This window comes from Hemitrygon akajei, chromosome 28 (genome assembly GCF_048418815.1).
Source record: "Hemitrygon akajei chromosome 28, sHemAka1.3, whole genome shotgun sequence".
Lineage (NCBI taxonomy): Eukaryota > Metazoa > Chordata > Chondrichthyes > Myliobatiformes > Dasyatidae > Hemitrygon > Hemitrygon akajei.
Genome location: NC_133151.1, coordinates 2278945 through 2303942, shown reverse-complemented (window position 1 = coordinate 2303942; position 24998 = coordinate 2278945). Strand labels below are relative to the sequence as shown.

The 24998-nt window shown below is 50.4% G+C and overlaps 1 protein-coding gene across 1 annotated transcript in view; it reads left to right on the top strand.

Annotated features, from left to right (window-relative positions):
* The first annotated feature begins 11371 nt into the window (after positions 1 to 11371).
* Positions 11372 to 24998, top strand: part of LOC140717617 (tyrosine-protein kinase Mer-like) — an 80446-nt gene continuing 66819 nt past the window's right edge. Inside the window, exons 1-2 of the mRNA XM_073031192.1 lie at positions 11372 to 11453; positions 12686 to 12738. The gene's annotated coding sequence lies outside the window, so the exon portion shown is untranslated. The remainder of the gene's footprint in view (positions 11454 to 12685; positions 12739 to 24998) is intronic.

Below are 24998 nucleotides of genomic sequence, written 5' to 3'. Positions count from 1 at the left end.
CTTTTCAGTCGTAATTTTCACTGTTACAAACTTCACTTCCCTCTTGAATGTCTGGTATACTGCAGATGTCTTCCACTGTGAAGACTGACGCAAAATACACATTCAGTTCTCTGCATCTCTGCATCTCTCATTACAATATCTCCAGCATCATTTTGTATTGGTCCTATATCTATCCTCAACTCCCTTTTACCCTCTATATACTTGAAAAAGCTTTTAGTATCTTCTTCGAATTAGTTGCCAGCTTCCTTTCATAATTCATCTTTTATTCCTAATGACCTTCTTAGTTTCCCTCTGCAAGTTTTTAAAAGCTTCCCAATCCTCTATCTTCCCACTGGCTCTGACTTCTTTGTATGCCCCTCTCTTTTGCTTTTACTTTGGCTCTGACTTCTTTTGTCAGCCAAATTTCTTCGTATTTGGGATGTATCTGTCTTGCACTTCCCTCATTTTTCGCAGAAGTTCCAGCCACTGCTGTCCTTCTGCTAGTGTCCTTTCCAGTCCACTTCAGCCAGCTCCCCCCTCATGACATTGTAATTTCCTTTATTCCACTGAAATACTGACTCATTGGATTTTCTATTTCCTTCTCAGATTTCAAAGTGAACTCAATCATATTGTGATCACTGTTCCCTGCAGTTCCTTAACCTTAAACTCTCTTATCACCTCCGAATCATTGCTCAACACCCAATCCAGCACCCTAATGGGTTCAACAACAAGCTGTTCTAAAAATCCATCCCTTAGACATTCTACAAATTTTCTGTCTTAAGGTCCAGTACTGGCCTGGCCTGATTTTCCCAATCCACTTTCATGTTAAAATCCCCAATGATTATCATGACATTGCCCTTCTGACACGCCTCTTTTCTATTTCCTGCTGCAATTTGTAATCCACATCCCGGCTGCTGTTTGGAAGCCTGTATACAACTGCCATTAGGGTCCTTTTACCCTTGCCATTTCTTAACTCAACCCATAGAGACTCTACACCTTCTAGCCCTATGTCAATGGCTTCCTTCACCAGGTGGTCCCAAAAGCCTTTGGTATGGCACAGTGTCGTCAAAGTCAGTATTATGGCCGTTGCGAATGCTATGTTCAGCTACCGCAGATTTCTCTGGGTAACCCAAACGATACACCTCAAGCTCCTTGTTGCAGGTTTCCACCCTGCATCGAAGTTAAAAACTGGAATTTGATTGTCAGCAAGATGGGAGAGCAGAAACCTGATTGGATGAGGACTAACCAATCAAGACCATAAGACATTGGAGCAGAATTAGACCATCTGGCCCATCGAGTCTGCTCCGCCATTCCATCATGGCTGATCCTTTTTTTCTTTCTCATCCTCAACTCCAGTTCCCGGCCTTCTCTCCGTAACCTTTGATGCCATGCCCAATCAAGAACCTATCAATCTCTGCCTTAAATACACCCAACGACCTGGCCTCCACAGCTGCATGGCTCCTTCCAATTTACTTTGGCCAACTCCTCTCTCAGACCACTGTAATTTCCCTCACTCCACTGAAATACTGCTACATCAGACTTTGCTTTCTCCCTGTCAAGTTTCAAGAGGGATGGACGCTGGGGGTATAAATACCACCGGACTAGACATACCCCAGGCATCACCCCTGATGAAAATGGTGGAGTTTGTCATTGAAGCGTCGGTTATAATTGATATCTGTAGCCGGCTGGAAACCTGAGAAGAGTTTATTGAAAGTGTACTATTTAGAGGAAAAATAGTTCTTACTCAAACTTTTCACGAAAGCGATTGTCTAGTTCTGGTCACACGTGGGCAATACGATAACGCAGCGGGTTAGCGCAAAGCTTTGCGTCGCCAGTGGCCACCACAGATTAGGATTCAATTCTCGCCCCGGTCTTTTCTTCCCCCCCCCCCCCCCCCGACCACATCAAGTTCCTCTGGGTGTTGTTGTTTCCTCAAGGATGCGTGGGTCAGGGCTAGTGAGTGGCGGCACTTGTGGGCTAACCCCCCCCCCCCCCCCCCCCCGAGCTCAGTCCTCGGGTTGTGTCGGTGCTTGTCACAAAGCAATTCGTTCCGGTGTGCGTGTGACGAATAAAGCTCATCTTTTCATCCTGCTGCTTCCCAGAATCAACTGTGCAGGAGCCGGCTGTTGGATCCCCCGTTACGGGCACGGCTGCACGGAAAATGAAAGCTATTTCATCAGCTGCGAGGGGCGGTGGGTGGAATCGTCCCCCTCCCAGCTGGTTCGGCCTGTGCAATGTCAGACTTCCAGCTGTGCCTCAGCATGTGACCCGGCCGCAAGCAAAAAATAAATTAGGAACTGGTCTTTGCCTCGGTTCCTCTTTCGCTGTTCCTGAGCAGGAAGCTGAGTTCACAAAGTCAGCAGAAAAGCCATCCAAACATGCAGGCCCTTTGACTCTCCAACCCACGGATCCTGGGACGAGCGGACGAGGGGGCTTATGGCTTGTATGGGCAGGTGTGTCACAAGGGAAAGAACCAAGCACAAAGCACCAGCTGGAACGCTCCGCCTTTGGCGTTAAAATCCGATGACGGTCTCCCTTTGGTCAACGTGTCTCGGTTCAGAGGTTTGTTTATTAATGTATGCAACTCTGAAATCCACCCTTCTCCAGATAGCCACGATGCCAAGACAGAAAAGATCATCAAACCCCCCTCCCCCAATTCCTCCTCCCTGTACAAGAAAATGAACGAAAATAGAACAGGTTCATCAATTCCCCCTGTACTACCATAGTGCCACTTCCCCGCAGTATCGGCATTTCTCCTGAATTTAGATTAGATTATGAGGACACTCGGTCATCGTTTATTGTCATTTAGAAATGCATGCTTAAGAAATGATACAATGTTCTCCCAGAGTGATATCACAGAAACAAAAAAAAGGACAAACCAAAGACTCACACTGACAAAACCACATAATTATAGCTATAGTTACAGCAGTGCAAAGCAATACTGTAATTTGATAGACGCAGACCACGGGCGCGGTTTAAAAGTCTCAAGTCTCGATCGACTCCAATAGTCCAATCAGGCAGCAAAGGGAGAAACTCTCCCTGCCATAAACTTCCAGGCACCGACAGCTGAAGCACCCGACGACAGCAGACTCTGAGTCCATCCGAAAACTTCAAGCCTCCGACCAGCCCCTCCGATACAGCCTCCCGAGCGCCATCCTCTGCCGAGCTCCCTCGACCCTCGTCCCGGCCGCTGGAACGAGCAAAGCCGAGGGCCAGCCCCTCCGATACAGCCTCCCGAGGGCCAGCCCCTCCGATACAGCCTCCTGAGCTCCATCCTCTGCTGAGCGCCTTCGACCTCGTCCCGGCCGCCGGAACGAGCAAAGCCGAGGGCCAGCCCCTCCGTTACAGCCTCCCGAGCGCCCTCGACCCCGTCCTGGCCGCCGGAATGAGCAAAGCCGAGGTCTCGGAGGCCTTCTCCTCCGGAGATTCCGGACCGCACAGTAGCAGCGGCAGCGAAGCGGGCATTTCAGAAGTTTCTCCAGATGTTCCTCCACGCTCTCACGTCTGCCTCCATCAAATCAGGATCGTGCACGGATCCCCTACTTACACGGAACGGATATCCATTCTCCGGAGAGGCGTGCACGCTGCATCGCGCCACCATTTTCTCCTCCTCCTATGAATTCCACTCATTTCCAAAAATCTACCCGTCTCTGTCCCAAGCAACTCAGTGTCTGCACCTCCACAGCCCCATTGGAGATTCATCATCATTTTCAATTCTACTTCCAATTCCAATCCTGCATCTCGTTCCCATTTCGATGTGTCAGTCCATGGCCCCCTCTACTTCCACGATGAGGCCACACTCGGTGGAGGAGCAACACCTTATATTCAGTCTGGGTAGCCTCCAACCTGATGGTGTGAACATTGCTTTCTTTATCTTCTGGTAATTGGTCCCCTCCCCCCACACCATTCCCTCATCCCCATTTCCCTCTCTTACCCTATCTCCTCACCTGCCCCATCACCTCCCTCTGATGCTCCTCCCCTTCCTTTCCTTCCTTAGTCTTCTGTCCTCTCCCATCAGATTTCCCCCTTCTCCAGCTCTTTATCTCTTTCACCAATTGACTTTTCAGCTCTTTACTCCACTCCTCGCCCTCTCCTGGTTTCACCTATCACCTGCAACTTTGCACTTCTTCCTCCCCTCCCACCTGCTTCTTGCTCTGACTTTTCTTTTATTCCAGTCCGGATTGAAGGGTCTCGGCCTGAAACATCGGCGTTTGCTCTTTCCCACAGATGCTGCCTGGCCGGCTGAGGTTCTTCCACGCATTTTGTCTGTGTTGCTCTGGATTTTCAGCGTCCGCGGATTTTGTTCTGACCGCTGTTTTCACGTTTCTCACCCTTCTCCCAAACAGCCGACCTCTTGCTTTGAGGCCGAACCCTTATTACTGGCGCTCCAGTGATCGGCTCTGTAAGTACTTTCATTAAAGCCACCTTTCAATCTTCTAAATTTCAAGGCAAATTCAGGTTTGTTCTGCCTAGTTTCACACAGAACTAGCCTCTACCGAGGTAGTGTAGGCGCTTCTTCCCTCCCGCTAACCTGCAGGTCACCCTTGGGCAAAGTGTAGCACCTGCTTAGCCCCCCTGATCAGGGTGAGGTGAACCCATGGGAGCAGGTGGTGGACGGTCGTACGAGCAGCCGGTGCACATCACAAGTCCTGGTTATGTGACCACCAACGTCAGGCTAGACAACCTCTGAAGAGTATTGATAATGGCTGGGGTCACCCGTCTTGTAAAGACACTGGCCCAGAAGAAGGCGATGGCAAACCACTTCGGTAGAAAAACTTGCCAAGAGCAGTCGTGGTCATGGAAAGACCAAGACACGATGCGTAATTGAGGCATCCGTTAGTCTCACGAGACCATGGATCTGCGCCTGAGCTCTCCAGGGCGCAAGCCTGGGCAGGGTCGTATGGAGATTTGATAGAGGTGTGTAAAATTGGTGTATAAAATAACTCACTGAATTTAGAAGATTGAGGGGGGATCTTATTGAAACGTATAAAATTCTAAAGGGATTGGACAGGCTAGATGCAGGAAGATTGTTTCCGATGTTGGGGAAGTCCAGAACGAGGGGTCACAGTTTAAGGATAACGGGGAAGCCTTTTAGGACCGAGATGAAGAAAAACTTCTTCACACAGAGAGTGGTGAATCTGTAGAATTCTCTGCCACATGAAACAGTTGAGGCCGGTTCATTGGCTATATTTAAGAGGGAGTTAGATAGGGCCCTTGTGGCTAAAGGGATCGGGGGTATGGAGAGAAAGCAGGTACAGGTTTCTGAGTTGGATGATCAGCCATGATCATACTGAATGACGGTGCAGGCTCGAAGGGCCGAAGGGCCTACTCCTGCACCTATTTTCTATGTTTCTAAAATGATGATGGGTATAGACAGAGTGAATGCAAGCAGGCTTTTTCCACTGAGGCCAGGGGAGAAAAAAACCAGAGGACATGGGTTAAGGGTGAAGGGGGAAAAGTTTAAAGGGAACATTGGGGGGGTTTCTTCACGCAGAGAGTGGTGGGAGTGTGGAATGAGCTGGTGAATGTGGGCTCACTTCTAACATTTAAGAAAAACTTGGACAGGTACATGGATGAGAGGGGTATGGAGGGATATGGTCCAGGTACAGGTCAGTGGGACTAGGCAGAAAAATGGTTCGGCACAGTCAAGAAGGGCCAAAAGGCCTGTTTCTGTGCTGTAATGTTCTGTGGTTCTATGGAAGATCGGCAGTTGCCTATGCAGCGAGTCTCCCCTCTCCACACCACCAATGTTGCCCAAGGGAAGGGCAAGGGCCGATACAGGGTGACGTCGCAGGACTTGCCAGAATGAGGTTGAAGGCAATGCCAGACAGCCTTATAGGGACTCCAGCTCCGGATTTGTCCTCAGGGTTTACTCCCGAAGCCTTTCCCGTGAGTGGGTATGGCCGCAAGGCAGCGGAGGTTTGAAATCAGAGTTTTCGCTCTCTCAGGCGGACTGCCTTCCCAGGCTGACGAGCTCCATCTACCCGAAAGACGCGAGGCATAGAACAAATAAACGAACCAATCTCACGCGACCAACAGAGCAGTTTTTTGTCGTTGAGTTACCGGGCAGATCTGGAAGCTTTGGAGCGGGTGTAGAAGAAGGGTGTATGCTAGTTTTTTTTTACAAAAATACATATATTAAAAATTAAAACCACAACTCCAGCATTACTAACAAAAGCGAGGCAAAACAAGGCTAACACAGATTAAACTAAAGTATTCCCACGGCATTTATACCCCTGCCATGCCTATCAGTCTCAAAACATCTTTTTGTTACCTTTAGAAGCTGTGTGGCCTTTGTCCTCAGCTACGTGGGCACGGACGTACCCCGCTGAGTATTGCATTTCGAGCAGAGGCCATCGGAGGGAGCCACGTGGGGACAGCTGGGCAGCAGGTGGCGCTGTGGGGGGAGAAAGACTGGTGGGGGGGTGCGTCTGCGGGAGATCTCCTCCACTGTGCTCAGTGTGGCTCCCCCGAGGTGAGGCAGGCCATTTGGCTTGGGACTGTACTGGTCAGAGGGCTAGTATCGAGAGGACTGTCGAAGGGTAGTGGTGAGGGCGAGCTGCGCTGTCAGAGGGCTAGTAGTGAGGTGACGGTCGCAGGGCGGTGCTGAGGGAGATCTGCACCGTCCGAGGGCCAGTACCAAGTGCACTGTCAGAGGGTGGTGCTGGGGGAGTGCTGCACTGTCAGAGGGCTAGACCCGAGGTGACGGTCGAAGGACGGAGCCGTAACGAGAAAAGGCTGCATGGCTGAAACGTCTCAGAACGGAAGCCGTGGATGCTCTTTCCAGAGATGCTGCCTGACCTGCACGTTTGGTTTCCGATACACCGGGCGGCCAGTTTGTGCGCAGTGAGATCCCATCGTCAACGTTCGGCTTTCCTGTGATGGGGAAGCCAAGGAACCAGAGGCCGCAGGTTTAAAGCGAGAGGTGAGAGACTTAATAGGAACGTAACTTACTTACTGCCATCACGCCGCTGGCTTCTACGGCAGTGTGAAGGATTCTTCATTGTTGTTTCCAGAACTTGTTTCTCCTGCAGCAAGTGGGGGGAGGGTCGATGCTTTTTCCACTGCTTGTGCGTGGGGGAGGGGGTGGGAGAGGTTGGGTTCTAACATTTTCTGTCATTCATTCATTCTTTGGGGGTTTTTTCTGTTTCACGGATGTCTGCGAAGAGTAAGAATTTCAGGTTGTATCCCGTATACATTCTCTGATCTTAAATTAAACTATTGAACTATTGAGAGAGGGGTGCAGCGCGAGGGAAGGGGGAACTGTCCCACGGAGAGATCGGGACACGTGGATGGAAGCTCGATCAATGGAGGGTAATCAGGATGTGAGTCAACGAAAGTTAACGCTGGACGTTCAGCAAGTTAAACAGCACATTAGGATTTATCGCAGAAGAGTCCGAGTACAAGCGTAGAATTGTCTTGCTCCTATTATATAGGGCCCCAGAGAAAACATATTGACAATGTTATGTGGAAGTTCAAAGTAAATTTTATTATCAAAGTACGTGTACGTCACCATATACAACCCTGAGATTCATTTCCCTGCGGGCATCTTCAACAAATCTATAGAATGGTAACTGTAAACAGGATCAATGAAAGATCGACCAGGGTGCAGAAGACAACAAACTGTGCAAATTCAAATATAAATAAATAGCAATAAATAACTAGAACGTGAGGTAAAGTGTCCTTAAAGTGAGATCGTTGGTTGTGGGAACATCTCAATGGATGGGCAAGTGAGTGTGGTTATCCCCTTTTGTTCAGGAGCCTGATGGTTGAGGGGTGGTAACTGTTCTTGAACCTGGTGGTGTGAGTCCTGAGGCTCTTGTACCTTCTACCTGATGGCAGCAGCGAGAAGAGAGCACGGCTTGGGTGGTGGGGATCCCTGACGATGGATGCTGCTTTCCTACGACAGTGTTTCATGTCGATGTGTTCAATGGTGGGGAGGGCTTTACCCGTGACGGACTGGGTCAAGTCCACTACCTTTTGCAGGATTTTCTGTCCAAACGCATTGGTGTTTCCATACTAGGCCATGACGCAGCCAGTCAAAACACTCTCCATTACACATCTATAGAAGTTAGTCAAAGTTTTAGATGTCATGTCGAATCTCTGCAAACTCCTAAGGAAGTAAAGGCACTGCCATGCTTTCTTCACAATAGAACGTGGATCCTGGGACCGGGACGATCCTCTGATGAGGACTGGCCTCACGGACCCCTGGTTTCCCTCTCCTGAAGTCAATAATCAGCTCCTTGGTCTTGCTGACATTGAGCGAGAGGTGGTTGTTTCGATCTCCCTCCTGTACGCTGATTTGTCACCACCTTCGATTCGGCCGACGACAGTGGCGTCGTCAGCGAACTTGTATACGACGTCGGAGCCGTGCTCGGCCGCACAGTCACAAGTGAAAGCGAGTAGAGCTGGGGGGCCAAGCACACAGCCTTGCGGTGAACCTGTGCTGGAGGCCATGGAGGAGATTCATACCCAAAATATACTGACCAGTGACAGAGTGGGAGCTCACTATTGCTGGGACGGTAGGTTCTTAGAACACAGAGCACTATGGAGCAGGCCGTTCGGCCCACAATGCTTGTGCTGGCCATGATGCCAATCCAAACCATTCCCATCACGCTCCTGTCCCTTATCCATTCCTATCGTATCCATCACTCCCCCCGGCACTCTCAGCACCTGTCCCTCTCTTGTAAGTCTCCTTTCAGCTTTCCCCCTCCCATCATGCCCCTCCCGAGCATGGAACTGGAAGGCAGAGGGACAGGCTCCTCAGCCTGCACTGTTGCAAAGATAAAAGGAGCGAATAATTTCTCACGAGCGTCGTGGAATGAACTGCCTGGTACGGCGGTCGAGGAAAATATTGAGTCGGTGATGACAGATGAGGAAAGGACATTTAACTCTACAGCCGGTTTTATTGCAATAAGGGGGCGCTGAGAACCCACTCAGTCTCAGACAGACGGGGGGGGGGGGGAGGTGGGGAGGTGATTATCACAACCCCGGTTACAGTCGGTGACCCACAAACACACAAGTGGAGAACTTGAATAACCCAAGCCAAAATGTAGCAAGCAATAGACTAACTTGAACATCCCACCGTAATCCCGCGAACGCGTGTTAAAACAAGAACAATAAATAGCGCTGGCCAATAAGAATGCTGGGATGGGTGTCAACCATGCCCTCCCCACAGAGCACTACACCGCCCCCACCTGAGGAGTCAGCCATCCCCGGCAACAAAGTCCAAAAGTCCGGTGGTGGTCGACGCTGCCGCCTGGGGTGCTGTGGGGTGCCTGTAGCACACGTACGCACCCCTCCCTCCCCATGGGAGGCTCTATTTGGAGGGGCAAGAGGCAGTTCCTTCCTCCAGCCTCACTGGGTCGGTGGTGACCGTGGGCTAGCCAGTCCCGGTGCAGCACAACTGCCTCCAGCTGCTGAGGCGCTGCCCCCGGTACCAGCTTCGCAACTCCCCCACACACCCCACCTTCCCCCCTCACCTATCACCTCACAGCTTCGCACCTCCCCCACACACCCCACCTTCCCCCTCACCTGGCCTCACCTATCACCTCCCAGCTTCGCACCTCCCCCACACACCCCTCCTTCTCCCTCACCTATCACCTCCCAGCTTCGCACCTCCCCCACACACCCCACCTTCCCCCCTCACCTGGCCTCACCTATCACCTCATAGCTTCGCACCTCCCCCACACACCCCTCCTTCTCCCTCACCTGACCTCACCTATTACCTCATAGCTTCGCACCTCCCCCACACACCCCTCCTTCTCCCTCACCTGACCTCACCTATTACCTCATAGCTTCGCACCTCCCCCACACACCCCACCTTCCCCCCTCACCTGGCCTCACCTATTACCTCATAGCTTCGCAACCTCCCCCACACACCCCACCTTCCCCCCTCACCTGGCCTCACCTATCACCTCATAGCTTCGCACCTCCCCCACACACCCCTCCTTCTCCCTCACCTGACCTCACCTATTACCTCATAGCTTCGCACCTCCCCCACACACCCCTCCTTCTCCCTCACCTGACCTCACCTATTACCTCATAGCTTCGCACCTCCCCCACACACCCCACCTTCCCCCCTCACCTGGCCTCACCTATTACCTCATAGCTTCGCACCTCCCCCACACACCCCTCCTTCTCCCTCACCTGACCTCACCTATTACCTCATAGCTTCGCACCTCCCCCACACACCCCTCCTTCTCCCTCACCTGACCTCACCTATTACCTCATAGCTTCGCACCTCCCCCACACACCCCGCCTTCTCCCTCACCTGGCCTCACCTTTGTAACAAGGTTGTAACTCAAAACACTGACAATGTAATTATGTTGAAGCTGTAAAATGTTTCAAAGTACAGGTTGTAGTGTGTTTGTTACATAGAAAATTTATGGAATATATTTATGAACACAATTGCAGGGTATTTCACATTATAGATTTCAAAATTACATTGAAATAAGTTCAACATTTTATTAACTATACAGAAGAAATTTCCAGCTATGTATCAATGATGGTTATGTGAAAGGAGCATTTCCTTCACTATAAGACTTAGGAGCAGAATTAGGCCATTTGGTCCATCGAGTCTGCTCCACCATTCAATCATGGCTGATCCTTTCTTTCCCCTCCTCAGCCCCACTCCCTGGACTTCTCTCCATAACCTGTGGCCAATCAAGAACCTATCAAGCTTTGCCTTAAATACACCTCCACGGCTGCCTGTGGTAATAAATTCCACAGATTCACCACCCTCTGGCTAAAGAAATACCTCCACATCTCAGTTTTAAATGGACGCCTCTCTATTCTGAGGCTGTGCCCTCTTGTCCTAGACTCCCCCACCATGGGAAACATCCTTTCCACATCTACTCTGGCTAGGCTTTTCAACATTTGAAAGGTTTCAGTGAGATCCCCCCTCATCCTTCTGAATTCCAGCAAGTACAGACCTAGAGCCATCAAACGTTCCTCATATGATAACCCTTTCGTTCCCGGAATCATCCTTGTGAACCTCCTCTCCAATGCCAGCACATCTTTTCTAAGATGAGGGGCCCAAACCTGTTAAACAGCGTGGCCGTGTTCCCGCATAGCCTAGAGGGAACCATGTTTGATTGTTTATCCCTCTCTTTGGATGCAGACTGACCTGCTGAGTTCCTCCAGCATTTTGTGTGTGTTACTTTACACGACAGGGAAGGCAGTGGGAACTTGTGCTGAGAGGCTGGTGGCCAAATTAATAGAGATGTTGAGTTAAAATAACAGTTCTGTTGCAGCAAAATTTCCATCTCTTTTTTTTCTGTTTTGTGGGTGGGTCCAGCTTCACACCTCCTTCCTGATCCCTTGGAATAAAATTAGTCTGTGATTCACTCGGTAGCTTTGTGCAGTAAGAGCAGACACAGCCATGACTCTGCCTCGATGGCTGGATCTCTGCTGGATGACCTGGTGTGTTTTACAGGGTGTGAAGCCGGCCACACCACACCAGCCCATTGAAGGTAAGCTGATCCCCTTGCTTTGATCCAGGCGACGGGCAGGTTTATTGAAAGGGCTATGCAAGAGGGGCACAAGTTAATAGTGTTTAATGTAACTGAACTGAACATAACAGCATTAGCAATATGTGGGTTGAACTCTCTCCCTCTCCCTCCCCCCTACCCTTCCCTCTCCCTCCCCCCTCTCCCTCCCCCCTCTCTCTCCCCCCTCTCTCTCCCCTCTCTCCCTCCCCCTCTCTCTCCCCCTCTCTTTCTCCCCCTCTCTCTCTCCCCTTTCTCCCCTCTCTCTCTCCACCCCTCTCCCACCCCACCCCCCACCCCCTCTCCCGCCTCTCCCCACACACTCCCCCTTCCCCTCCCCACCTTTCTCTCCCCTCTCCCCTCTCTCTCTTTCTCCCCCTCTCTCCCCCTCCCTCTCTCCACCCCTCTCCTGCCCCTCTCCCAACCTTCTCTCCCCTCCCTCCACCCTCCCCGCCCTCTCTCCCTCTCCCCCTTCCCGTCTCTCCCTCTCCCCCTTCCCGTCTCTCTCCCCTTTCTCCCCTCTCCCCTCCCTCCTTCTCTCCCTCTCCCCGCTCCCCACCCTCTCTCCCTCCCTCCGCTCCTCTCCCCTCTCCCCTCCCTCTCTCTCTCTCCGCTCCTCTCCCCTCTCCCCTCCCTCTCTCTCCCTCTCTCTCCCCCTCTCCTCCTCTCCCCCTCTCCTCCTCTCCCCCTCTCCTCCTCTCCCCCTCTCCTCTCCTCCCCCTCTCCTCTCCTCCCCTCTCTCCCTCTCCCTGCATGAAAATCCCAGGAGATCGGCAGTCTCTGACCACCCCCTCTGGCACCAACAATCATTGCACAGTCAAAGTCACTTAGGTGACATTTCTTCCCCAACCTGAAGTCTGGTCTGAACGACAACTGAACCTCTCGGCCAAGTCTGCACGCTTTCACGAATTGCGTTGCTGCCGCATGATCAGTAACGAGCAGGTGTACCAACGTGCAAAGAAAGTGGCCACAGACTACAGGCCTGCATAGTCCCGCCAACTGGGACGATATAAATATTGTCCATGGTACCCTGGTCGGTCATCTCCAGGACTGGTGACTAATTCTCCCTGGGGTTTGATCCTAATTATCTCTGGGCTGGTAGGTGAGGAGCTGACTCTTACTTTAAAGGGTTTGAAATTTAATCCAGTCACCAGTAACTAGGACAGGTCATGAATAGATGCCGTCTTTAAAGATGGACACCTTTTCTGTTTTTACAGTGGACCTCTTTGACTCGAAGTCCAGCGTCATCTCCATCAAAGACCACCGCAAGGTAAATCAGTCATTCCTCTTCCTGCCCGGCTTTTATTCAGAGCAATGCAATTACAATTTGTGTTATTTTCCCTAACGGAGATGGTTTGTTTGAGATTTAATGGCGCAAGGACAGAGACCAGCTGTCACAACGAGGGGTCGTTTTAAAAAAAGATATTTTTTTTTCAGTTAGCACGTGGATCGTTCACCTTCTGTGTCTAATTGTTTGTCTTTGGACTAGCCCCGGGGTTTCAGTTTGTGTTGGAGGTGTCCCATTTGGGATCATAGGGGGTTGTGAAACTCTCTTTGTATTTATCAACTTTATTCAATTGAGGGGAATTGAACTAGTACGGGCTTTTCAATGGCTTACACTGTAGTTGTTGTCTTTGGGGGTTACTGTTTCGTCTGGACACCGGTCCGAAATTTGTCTGACTGGTCCTGAATTTCTGCGTGTCCCAAGGTGCATTTCAGGGGGGCAATTCAACCCCTCTTTCCTAGCTCGTTGTGGGTCCGTGTCTGGAGCAACTCTGACCAGGTTCTACTTATCGGCAGTGATTTCAGTCCTTCAAAGTCCTTCAGCTCGTTAGTTTTGCTGATTAATTTCTGTATGAAATCTTTTGTTCGAGTCGCCGATGGCTCTCTGATTCCTGTACCTGAGTTTTCTAGTGATCCTGACAGAAAGCACGGGTTACTGAGACAGGGTCCCGTCACACACCCCCGGGGGTGGTGGGAGGATCTCCCCGGGCAGACTGCCTGGCAATGTTTAGGGGGTATGTTCTTGCTCGGGTGAATATTGAAAAGGAACACGCGCAGTCCACGGCGAACTCAAGAGGCATTCCAGGACCGCTGGGCTCCGCAGGGGGTAAATGCCATCATTGATAGAAATGGGAACATTTTGGTGTAATGTCTATTGTCTATTTGTAGTGAAGTGATTGTGTTTGCCACTGTTTTGTATATATTGTATAGCACCGATATTTGTAATAAAGGATTTTGTAAAAAAAGGGGTCAGACACAGAGTGAAGCTCCCTCCACACCGTCCCATCACACACTCCCGGGGTCAGACACAGAGTGAAACTCCCTCCACACCGTCCCATCACACGCTCCCGGGGTCAGACACAGAGTGAAGCTCCCTCCACACCGTCCCATCACACACTCCCGGGGTCAGACACAGAGTGAAGCTCCCTCCACACCGTCCCATCACACACTCCCGGGGTCAGACACAGAGAGAAGCTCCCTCCACACTGTCCCATCACACACTCCCGGGGTCTGACACAGAGTGAAGCTCCCTCCACACCGTCCCATCACACACGCCCGGGGTCGGACACGGAGTGAAGCTCCCTCCACACCGTCCCATCACACACTCCCGGGGTCGGACACAGAGTGAAGCTCCCTCCACACCGTCCCATCACACACTCCCGGGGTCGGACACAGAGTGAAGCTCCCTCCACACCGTCCCATCACACACTCCCGGGATCAGACACAGAGTGAAGCTCCCTCCACACCGTCCCATCACACACTCCCGGGGTCGGACAAGACATCCTTGCCTGAGGAATTCACAGGAACTTTCACCCTGTAACTACCCTTTTTAACACACCCTGGGACTATGTGAAGGGAGGGTGCAGAGGGAGCTTCACTCTGTGTCTAAATTAATTAATTTATAAAATGCAGTATGAAATAGTTTAGGATGGTGGTGAATATTGGAAGCTAGGGTTGAATCTGGATAATTTGTTCTGTACCCTGCAATATTTAATCTAAGCATTTTATTCGAAGGTCCAATTTAATGTCAGAGAAATGTATACAACACACATCCTGAAAATGCCTTTTCTTCACAAACATCCACATAAGCAGAGAAGTGCCCCAGAGAATGAACAACAGCTAAACGTGAGAACCCCAAAGCTCCCCTCCCTCCCCACCGGCCAAAGAAAAGCATCGGCACCCGTCACCGAGCATCTCACGCGTGAGCAAAGACACAGACTTGCAGTTACCCCAGAGACTTTGCGTTTCACCCGGTATTCAACATACCACAGACTCCGACTCTCTCTCACACACACACACACACACACACACACACACACACACACACACACACACACACACACACACTTTCTCTCTCTGCCCCCTCCCCCTCTCCCCCTCTCTCCCCCTCTCTTCCCCCCTCTCTTCCCCTCTCTCTACCCCCTCTCTCCCCCTCTCCCCCTCTCTCTCTACCCCCTCTCTCTCCCCTCTCTCTCCCCCTCTCCCCCTCTCTCTACCCCCTCTCTCCCCCTCTCCCCCCTCTCTCTCTACCCCCTCTCTCTACCCCCTCTCTCCCTACCCCCTCTCTCTACCCCCTCTCTCCCCCTCCCCCCTCTCTCCCCCTCTCTCCTCTCTCTCCCCCTCTCTCCCCCTCTCCCCCTCTCTCCCTCTCCCTCTCTCTCCCCCTTCTCTCTCCCCCTCTCTCCCCCTCTCTCCACCTCTCTCTCCCCCTCTCTCTCCCCCTCTCTCTCCCCCTCTCTCTCCTCCCTCTCTCTCTCCCCCTCTCTCTCCCCTCTCTCTCCTCCCTCTCTCTCTCTCTCTCCCCCTCTCTCCCTCTCTCTCTCTCTCCCTCTCTCTCCCCCTCTCTCCCTCCCTCTCTCTTTTTCTCTCTCTCTCTCTCCCCCCCCCCAATAAGGGAGAAAAAGGGTGTCTCCATTTTCATGCATAGTTTGCCTGTAGATTTTATCTTCCAAAGTTATTGTGTGTTACATTGAAGAACATTGTCTCGTTTGACAATGAACCTGACGTGATTTTATCGGAGTGATAGGCCTTAGCTGCAGTGTGGATGCGATTGCCGATGGTAACCACTGCCCCTGTGCTTTCCACCCACAGTGGGCGGTCAATCGCTTCGCCCTGGAGGCGGATTCGTCGCACTTGGTGTATCAGAGCTGCCCGACGGATGCCCAGGCGCAGCAAGCCCGCGAGGTCCTGTGGACGAACCCGATTCACACCGCGGGCGCCCGCCACCTCTTCCTGGACCTGACCTTCGCCCTCTCGGCCTGCCAGCCGCCGGGGCAGTGCAGGGACAGCTTCACCCTGAGTCTATTCCAGACCGACTCCGACCGTGCCAGGCCCCAATCCCGGCGGTCAGTCAGGATCCCAATCGAAGGCAAAGAGCGCTTCCCCGGTGAGCTCCTTGAGGGGCGCATTGACTGGACGAGCCTGAGGAAGAGGCTCAACACGGTCAGAGGCAAGCTGCTGGGCCCGGTGACCCGACCCTACTGCCGGCTGGGCTTCGAGTACCGGGGGCCTTGCCTGCTGATCAGCTCGTTCAGGGTCTACTACAAGAGGTGTCCGCCGGTCGGGGAGCACCTGGCCGTGTTTCCCCAGGCCGCCGGGGGCGAGGAGCTGGTCGCCGGCCGCTGTGTGAACAACTCGCTGCCGGAGGAGTTCCCGCGGCGGCGGTGCCACGAGGAAGGGACGTGGGGGCCCGTCTCAGGCCGGTGCCTCTGCAGAGAGGGCCATCAAGTCGAGAGGGGCGCCTGCAACGGTGAGCACTGCTTTTCCCTCTGGCTGCGTCGACGGCCGGCGTTAGAACATAGAACGCAGAGCGCAGTACAGGCCTTTGGGCCTACAATGTTGCACCGACCTTCTAGCCCGTTCTAAGATCAGCCTAGCTACTGTAGCCATCTTTTATTACGGAAGGTGCTTGGGCAGTAACCTGGACAGGGACAGGCAAGCTACTGAGATGGGTATTTCGGTCAGCTGACCAGTTGGGAAGGGCCTGCTCCCGCCCGGTCTGACTCCGTGACTGGAATTTCCACGACGCCGCCTTCATCCCTCTCAGAGTGTTGGAAAGGCTTTACAGTCGGCAAAGTGCGGCCAACTGTTGCAGGCAACGGCCAATGCTTCCTCTAAGCTGTAATGAGCAGTGTGTACAACAATCTTGTGCTGTGGAAACTTTTTTGCCCACAGACAATGATGTGTGTGCACTGAATGTGATTTGCTTGCTAAATGACGCTTTTAAAAGTCAAGTGTTCAAATATCACTCCACTTCTTCCCACTTGCAAGTTCTCCAGCAACTTTTGCCTCAGGACAATACGCACCAGTTTCTGCACCGTACATAAATATTTCTGGTAGCTGCACATTCCTGACCTCGTGAGCTTTCGGTGTAGCAGTTTCTACTGTCTCATTAAGCCATTCCTCTTTAAATGAGCTCGCAGTTTTTTTGTGCTTCATGCCCTTTGCTTATTTGAAATTCGACACAGTGAGTCAATAATTTCTTCAGTAAAAACAGTGTAAATAAGGCAGTTCTAAAACCCGCAGACAAATCATCACAAACTCCACATTGTCATCACCGTCCGCTTCAGAAACTGGAAAAGGAAGTGTGATTGTGTACGATTGTGAAATATACTTAACGTGCTGACAAAGTAGAGGGTGACAACCTTCTGCGCGCAGTTTAAATTCCCTTGTGCGTTAGTAGCAAAAGATGTGCGTACATGTACACCTTAGGGGGAAGATTGCCAATGATTTGTTGTGGTGTCATGCAATCACGTGACTGTACAGCGTGGATAAAGGCCTTTGGACCCAACAAGTCCATGTCTTTTTTCTTCTCCTTGTTCTTTCCCTTCTTCTCCCCCCTTTCCATTTTTCTTCCCACTTCCTCTGCCCCTTCTTCTTTCTCTTCCTCTACCCCTTCTTCCTCCTCCTCTTCTTCTTCCTCCTTCTCCTTGTCCTCTTCTTCCCCTCTTCTCCCGCTTTTCTTACTCCTTCCTCCCCCTCATCCCCCTCATTCCCTCATCCCCCTCATTCCCTCATCCCCCTCATCCCCTTCCTCCCCCTCATCCCCTTCTTCCTCCTCCTCATTCTCTTCTTCCTCCTTATCCTCTTCCTCTTCTTCCCCTTCCTCCTTATCCTCTTCTTTCTCTTCTTACCCCTTCTTCCTCCCCTTCTTCCCCTTCCTCCTCATCCTCTTCTTCCTCTTCTTCATCTCCCCCTTCTTCTTCCACCTCCTCCTTCTTCTTCCACCTCCTCCTCATCCCCTTTCTTCCTCTTCCTCCTCCTCATCCCCTTTCTTCCTCCTCCTCATCCCCTTTCTTCCTCTTCTTCATCCCCTTCTTCCTCCTCATCATCCCCTTCTTCCTCCTCATCATCCCCTTCTTCCTCCTCATCATCCCCTTCTTCCTCTTCCTCCTCCTCCTCATCCTCTTCTTTCTCTTCTTAGCCTTCTTCTTCCCTCCTTCTTCTAACCCTTCTTCCTCCTCATCCTCTTCTTCCTCTTGTAGTGGTCCTGTCTCTGGCACTGAGGTTGGACCCTCGACTAGGAAGGGGAGGAGGGAAGAGAAGAGAGCGGTATTGATAGGGGATTCTATAGTCAGGGGGGGCGGATAGGAGATTTTGTGGGGAAGATCGGGAGTCTCGGATGGTATGTTGCTTCCCTGGTGCCGGGGTCAGAGACATCTCAGATCGGATGCAGGTTATTCTCGAGAGGGAGGGCAAGAATCCAGATGTTGTGGTCCATGTAGAGACCAACGACGTGAGTAGGATGAGTGAGGGGGTCCTACGTAGGGAGTTCAGGGAGTTAGGTGCGAAGCTGAAGAGCAGGACCTCCAGGGTAACAATCTCAGAATTGCTACCTGTGCCACGTGCGAGTGAGGCAAGGAACAGAAAGATTATACAGATTAATACGTGGCTGAGAGGATGGTGCAGGAGGGAGGGCTTCAGGGTTTTAGATAATTGGGCTTTGTTCCAGGGAAGGTGAGATCTGTTCCGAAGGGACAGTTTACACCTGAACTGGAGCGGTACTAACATTCTTGCAGGGAAGTTTGCTAGTGCTTCTTGGGGGGGTTTAAACTAAATTTGCAGGGTTGGGGATCCAGAATTTGAGAGAGGATAGTGACATGAAGAATAAAGGACAGGTGGGGACTACACGGTTCCGGAATATTAAGTGTGTAGTGGAGAAAGGTGAGGCGGAACAAGTGATAAGGAGGACACATGTACAGAGGGATGGTCTGACGGAACATGGAGTTAAATGTGCAGAAAGAATAAGTAAAGTTAGGAAGGACAACAAAATTCTAGGGGCGTATAGCCCGATGGGAGTTCGGGGAGTTGGGTTAAGCACAATAGGCAGCAATTCAAACAGAGAGAGGAGAAATGGGCTAAAAATTCTATATCTGAATGCACAAAGTGTCAGAAATAAGGCAGATGAGCTTGAAGCTCAGGTGCGAATAGGTAACTATGATGTTGTTGGGATAACGGAGACATGGCTGCAGGTAGATCAGACCTGGGAAATGAATGTACAAGGGTATACGTGCTATCGTAGGGACAGAAATGTGGGCAGAGGGGGTGGGGTGGCCCTGTTAGTGAGGAATGAGATTCAGTCCTTTGCAAGGGGGGGGACACAGGATCAGGAGAAGTGGAGTCTGTGTGGATAGAACTGAGGAACAGTAAGGGCAAAAGGACCCTAATGGGTGTTGTCTACAGGCCACCAAACAGTAGCATGGATATTGGGTGCAAGTTGAATAGGGAGTTAACATTGGCATATGGCAAAGGTAATATCGCTGTAGTTATGGGGGATTTCAACATGCAGGTGAACTGGGAGAATCAGGTTGGTGCTGGACCACAGGATAGGGAGTTTGTAGAGTGCCTACGGGATGCATTCTTGGAACAGCTTGTACGAGAGCCAACCAGGGACAAGGCTATTCTAGATTTAGTGTTATGTAATGAACAGGATTTGATAAGCGATCTTGAAGTAAAGGAGCCATTAGGAGGTAGTGATCATAATATGATGTTTTTATCTGCAATGTGAGAAGGATAAGGGCAGCTCGGAGGTGTCAGTGTTGCAGATGAACAGGGGAAACTATGGAGCCATGAGGGAGGAGCTGGTCAAAGTTGACTGGATGGATATCCTAGCAGAAAAGACAGTGGAACAGCAATGGCAGGTATTCTTGGAAATAATGTACAAGGTGCAAAATCAGTTCATCCCCCAGAGAAGGAAGGATTCAAAGGGGGGAAAGGGGCCTCAGTGGTTGACAAAGGAAGTCAGAGATTGCATAGCATTAAAAAAAAAAGGAAATATGACAGAGCTAAGGTGAGTGGGAGGACAGATGATTGGGAAATTTTTAAGGAACAACAGAACTGAACTAAAAAGGCAATACGGGGAGAAAAAATGAGGTACGAATGCAAGCTAGCCAGGAATATAAAGGAGGATAGCAAAAGCTTTTTTAGGTATGTGAAGAGAAAGAAGATAGTTAAGAACAATGTTGGGCCCTTGAAGAATGAATTGGGTGAAATTGTTATGGGAAACAGAGAAATGACAGAAGAATTTAATAAGTACTTTAGATCTGTCTTCACTAAGGAAGACACAAGCAATCTCCCAGATGTATGGATGGGCCAAGGACATAGGGTAACAGAGGAAATGAAACAGATTGCCATTAGGAAGGAAATGGTGATGAGTAGACTGATGGGACTGAAGGCTGACAAATCCCCAGGTCCAGATGGTCTGCATCCTAGGGTACTAAAGGAGGTGGCCCTGGAAATTGCGGATGCATTGGTAATCATTTTCCAATGTTCCTTAGATTCAGGATCAGTTCCTGAGGGTTGGAGAATGGCTAATGTTATCCCACTTTTTAAGAAAGGAGGGAGAGAGAAAACAGAGAACTATCGACCTGTCAGCCTAACATCAGTAGTGGGGAAGATGCTAGAGTCCATTATTAAAGATGAAATAGTGGCATATCTAGATAGCAGTGATAGGATTGGGCCGAGCCAGCATGGATTTACCAAGGGTAAATCATGCTTGACTAATCTATTGGAGTTTTTCGAGGATGTAACCAGGAAGTTAGATGGGGGAGATCCAGTGGATGTAGTGTACCTCGATTTTCAGAAGGCATTTGATAAGGTCCCACATAGGAGATTGGTGGGTAAAATCAGAGCTCATGGCATTGGGGGGAAGACATTGACATGGATAGAAAACTGGTTGGCAGATAGAAAGCAAAGGGTAGCGGTGAATGGGTGTTTCTCGGAATGGCAGGTGGTGACTAGTGGGGTGCCACAGGGCTCGGTATTGGGACCACAGCTGTTTACGATTTACGTCAATGATTTAGATGACGGCATTGAGAATAACATCAGCAAATTTGCTGATGATACTAAGCTGGGTGGCAGTGTGACATGTGATGAGGATGTTAGGAGAATTCAGGGTGACTTGGATAGGCTGGGTGAGTGGGCAGATACTTGGCAGATGACGTTTAATGTGAATAAGTGACATTATCCACTTTGGGAGTAAGAACAAGAAGGCAGATTATTATCTGAATGGTGTAAAGTTAGGTAAGGGAGAAATACAAAGAGATCTAGGAGTCCTTGTTCATCAGTCACTGAAGGTGAATGAGCAAGTGCAGCAGGCAGTGAAGAAGGCTAATGGAATGTTGGCCTTTATTACAAAGGGAATTGAGTACAAGAGCAAGGAAATCCCCTTGCATTTGTACAGGGCCCTGGTGAGACCATACCTGGAGTATTGTGTACAGTTTTGGTCTCCAGGGTTAAGGAAGGACATCCTGGCTGTAGAGGAAGTACAGCGTAGATTCACGAGGTTAATTCCTGGGATGTCCGGACTGTCTTACGCAAAGAGGTTAGAGAGACTGGACTTGTACACGATGGAATTAAGGAGATTGAGAGGGGATCTGATTGAAACATATAAGATTATTAAGGGATTGGACAAGATAGAGGCAGGAAATATGTTCCAGATGCTAGGAGAGTCCAGTACCAGAGGGCATGGTTTGAGAATAAGGGGTAGGTCATTTAGGACAGAGTTAAGGAAAAACTTCTTCTCCCAGAGAGTTGTGGAGGTCTGGAATGCACTGCCTCGGAAGGCAGTGGAGGCCAATTCTCTGGATGTTTTCAAGAAGGAGCTAGATAGGTATCTTATGGATAGGGGAATCAAGGGATATGGGGACAAGGCAGGAACCGGGTATTGATAGTAGATGATCAGCCATGATCTCAAAATGGCGGTGCAGGCTCGAAGGGTCGAATGGTCTACTTCTGCACCTTTTTTCTATTGTCTTCTTCATCTCCTCCTTCTTCCACCTCCTTCTCATCCTCTTCTTACCCCTTTCTTCCTCCTCTTCTTCATCATCCCCTTCTTCTTCCACCTCCTCCTCATCCCCTTCTTCTTCTTCCACTTCCTCCTCGTCCCCTTCTTCCTCTTCCCATCGCCCCACCTGGGGCAGAGGCCGCCGACAGCAGCTCACCCGGTTCCTCTGTCCGGGGCTGATGATCGGCCGAAGCTTCCACTTTCACCTCACGGCTCGGTATGTCCCCCCCTCTTCCTCCTTCCTCCGCCAGGGGACGAGGTCTCCGGAGCTTCTGTTGGCGTTTCTTCAGCTCTGGGCTTTTCAGGAATTTGGGTTTGTAACCCCATGCCCAACCCACTCCCCCTCCCTGCACTCGGGACTGTCCACAGTGGAGCAGAGTTATTAATCCTCTTACTCCGTTACCTCCTACTTCCCCTTTCCATTCAGCTGACCAGTTATTCGAAACTTCCCTGTCGTCTAAAGCTTCCCATCACACTGACAACCACACGGCCAATTTTTATATCATCTGTAAACTTTACTTATCGTACTCTAGAGGGGGATGGAGAGGAGCGACCTGGCAAAGAGAGAGGGGGTGGGGGGGGTGACCTGGCACGGGGAGAGAGGAGAGTTAGGGTCAGGATGTAATTGCGTGGGCATTGGGAAAACTCTTCCCTCTCGTCCTTCCCGATCTCGTTACCGGAGATTCAGTGTCACTCAACCCTGCCCCTTTGTTCTGGACCATGCCTTCTTATCCTGGTCCAACACTCGACCAATAATTAAATCACGCATCCACTGAGATGTTCCCACAACCAATGATCTCACTTTAAGGACTCTTTATCTCACGTTCTCGTTATTTATTGCCATTTATTTATATTTGCATTTGCACAGTTTGTTGTCTTCTGCACTCTGGCTGATCTTTCACTCATCCTGTTTACAGTTACTATTCTATAGATTTGCTGAGGATGCCCGCAGGAAAATGAATCTCAGGGTTTTATGTGGTGACATAAATGTTCTCTGATAATAAAGTTTACTTTGAACTTTGAGAATTCACACAAATATGCCCTGAACATTTGTCACATTTCTTCTGTACGTTTCCCTGAGAACATCTGTTCCCAATTTATGCTTCCAAGTTCTCCTAACTTGTTCCTATCCCTCTCCAGTGCTACAGTAAAGGAGATAGAATTGTGATCACTATCTCCAAAATGCTCTCCCACTGAGAGACCTGACACCTGACCAGGTTCATTTCCCAATACCAGATCAAGTACAGCCTCTCCTCTTGTAAACTTATCTGCCATATTGTGTCAGGAAACCTTCCTGAGCACACCTAACAAACTCCACCCCTCACTCTAGGGAGATGCCAATCAATATTTGGGAAATTTAAATCTCCCACCACAACAACCCTGTTATTATTACTCCTTTCCAGAATTTGTCTCCCTATCTGCTTCTCGATGTCCCTGTTACTATTGGGTGGTCTATAAAAAAACACCCAATAGAGTTATTGACCCCCTTCCTGTTCCTAACTTCCACCCACAGAGACTCCGTAGACAATCCCTCCATGACTTCCTCCTTTTCTGCAGCTGTGACACTGTCTCTGATCAACAGTGCCATCCCCCCCACCTCTTTTGCCTCCCTCCCTGTCCTTTCTGAAACATCTAAAACCCGGCACTTGAAGTAGCCATTCCTGCCCCCGCACCAACCAAATCTCTGTAATGGCCACAACGTCATAGCTCCAAGTGCTGATCCACGCTCTAAGCTCATCCGCTTTATTCGTGATACTCCTCACATTAAAATAGACACGTCTCAAACCATCGGTCTGAGCGTGTCCCTTCTCTATCACCTGCCTATCCTCCCTTTCACACCGTCTCCAAGCCTTCTCTATTTGTGAGCCAACCACCTCTTCCCCAGTCTCTTCAGTTCGGCTCCCAGTCCCCAGCAATTCTACTTTAAACTCTCCCCAATTGCCTTAGCAAACCTTCCCCGCCAGGATATTGGTCCCCCACGGATTCAAATGTAACCCGTCCTTTTTGTACAAGAGGCTCCAACTACTGAGATTTGCGGAAAGCCTTTCTTTCTCTAGAAGGCAGAACAGCCAACTTTCCGTCCGATCTGGATCCTGGGTCATTCTACAGTCCAAAGTTCAAGTTCATTTACCACGCGTACATCGAAAATGTTAACACGCGAAATACTCTGTTTGCGTTAACAACTGAAGCGCCCGAGGGCGTGCTGGGGGGCAAGTGTCGCGCGCCCCCCCCCCCCCACATCCCGGCTCCAACATAGCGTTCCCACAATGCTCGGCAGAGCAACACAGCGAAACAAGCCCCCCGTTACTCTTGGCTGCCCGTGCACGTACACAGTCCTCTGACGCCCAAGGCAATCTCGGCCTCCAGACATTGTTCGGACAGCTTCTTCCACCAGGCCATCAGGCTGATTAATTCACGCAGGCACAACTGGATTTCTAAGCTATATTAATAAGCTATCTTACTGTACATACTGTTTATTACAAATGACTATAAATTGCACATTGCACGTTTAGACGGAGATGTAACGTAAAGATTTTTACTCCTCGATTCAATTCGGTTCAATTCTGGGCCTGCCAGGCTTGCGAGACGCTGTCGAAAGCTTTACTGAATCTCACGCAGACCACATCAAAACCACCGCCTTCAACGACCCTCCATATTATCTCCTCGAACGCTGGCCAGATGTGATCCTCCCCTAAGTTTGAGACGACTCTCTTTTAATTACTCTGTGATTTTAAACTGATTAAATTGCCCCGCGGCAACAAATCCATTAATTGCGTGGAACCCCGAGCTAAAAGGGCAACAGTTTTTGCAGTCCTGGTAAACAGAATGTGGTTTTAATAAGTTTCATGAGTCATCCCTGAAGAACCAGGGACTATTCCCACCCACAGAATCTGGAATGACGGACTTTTCCCGTTCCCAGTTTCCCAGTTTTCCAGAAGGGATTGCTGCATCTTCAACACAACTGGTCTGAGAGATGGCAGCTGGAATGACAACCATTGAGAGAGTCTCCAGTGGCAGAGGCCCTCCCGCTCAAGGAGGTGTCTTTCCTTTCTCGGCTAAACATCCCCAGGTTACTTTTGTTTTGGTTGACCGGGTCTCCTGTGACGTATCTTTTCCAAAGGTTGGCTGTCTTCCCGGACGATAATAAGCCAATCCTAGAGGTTTATTCCTCCTTCATAAACACCCACTCGCCTCGCCCACGCTGGGGGCCTAGCGTGCTCAGGCCTCGGCTTCGACTGCTC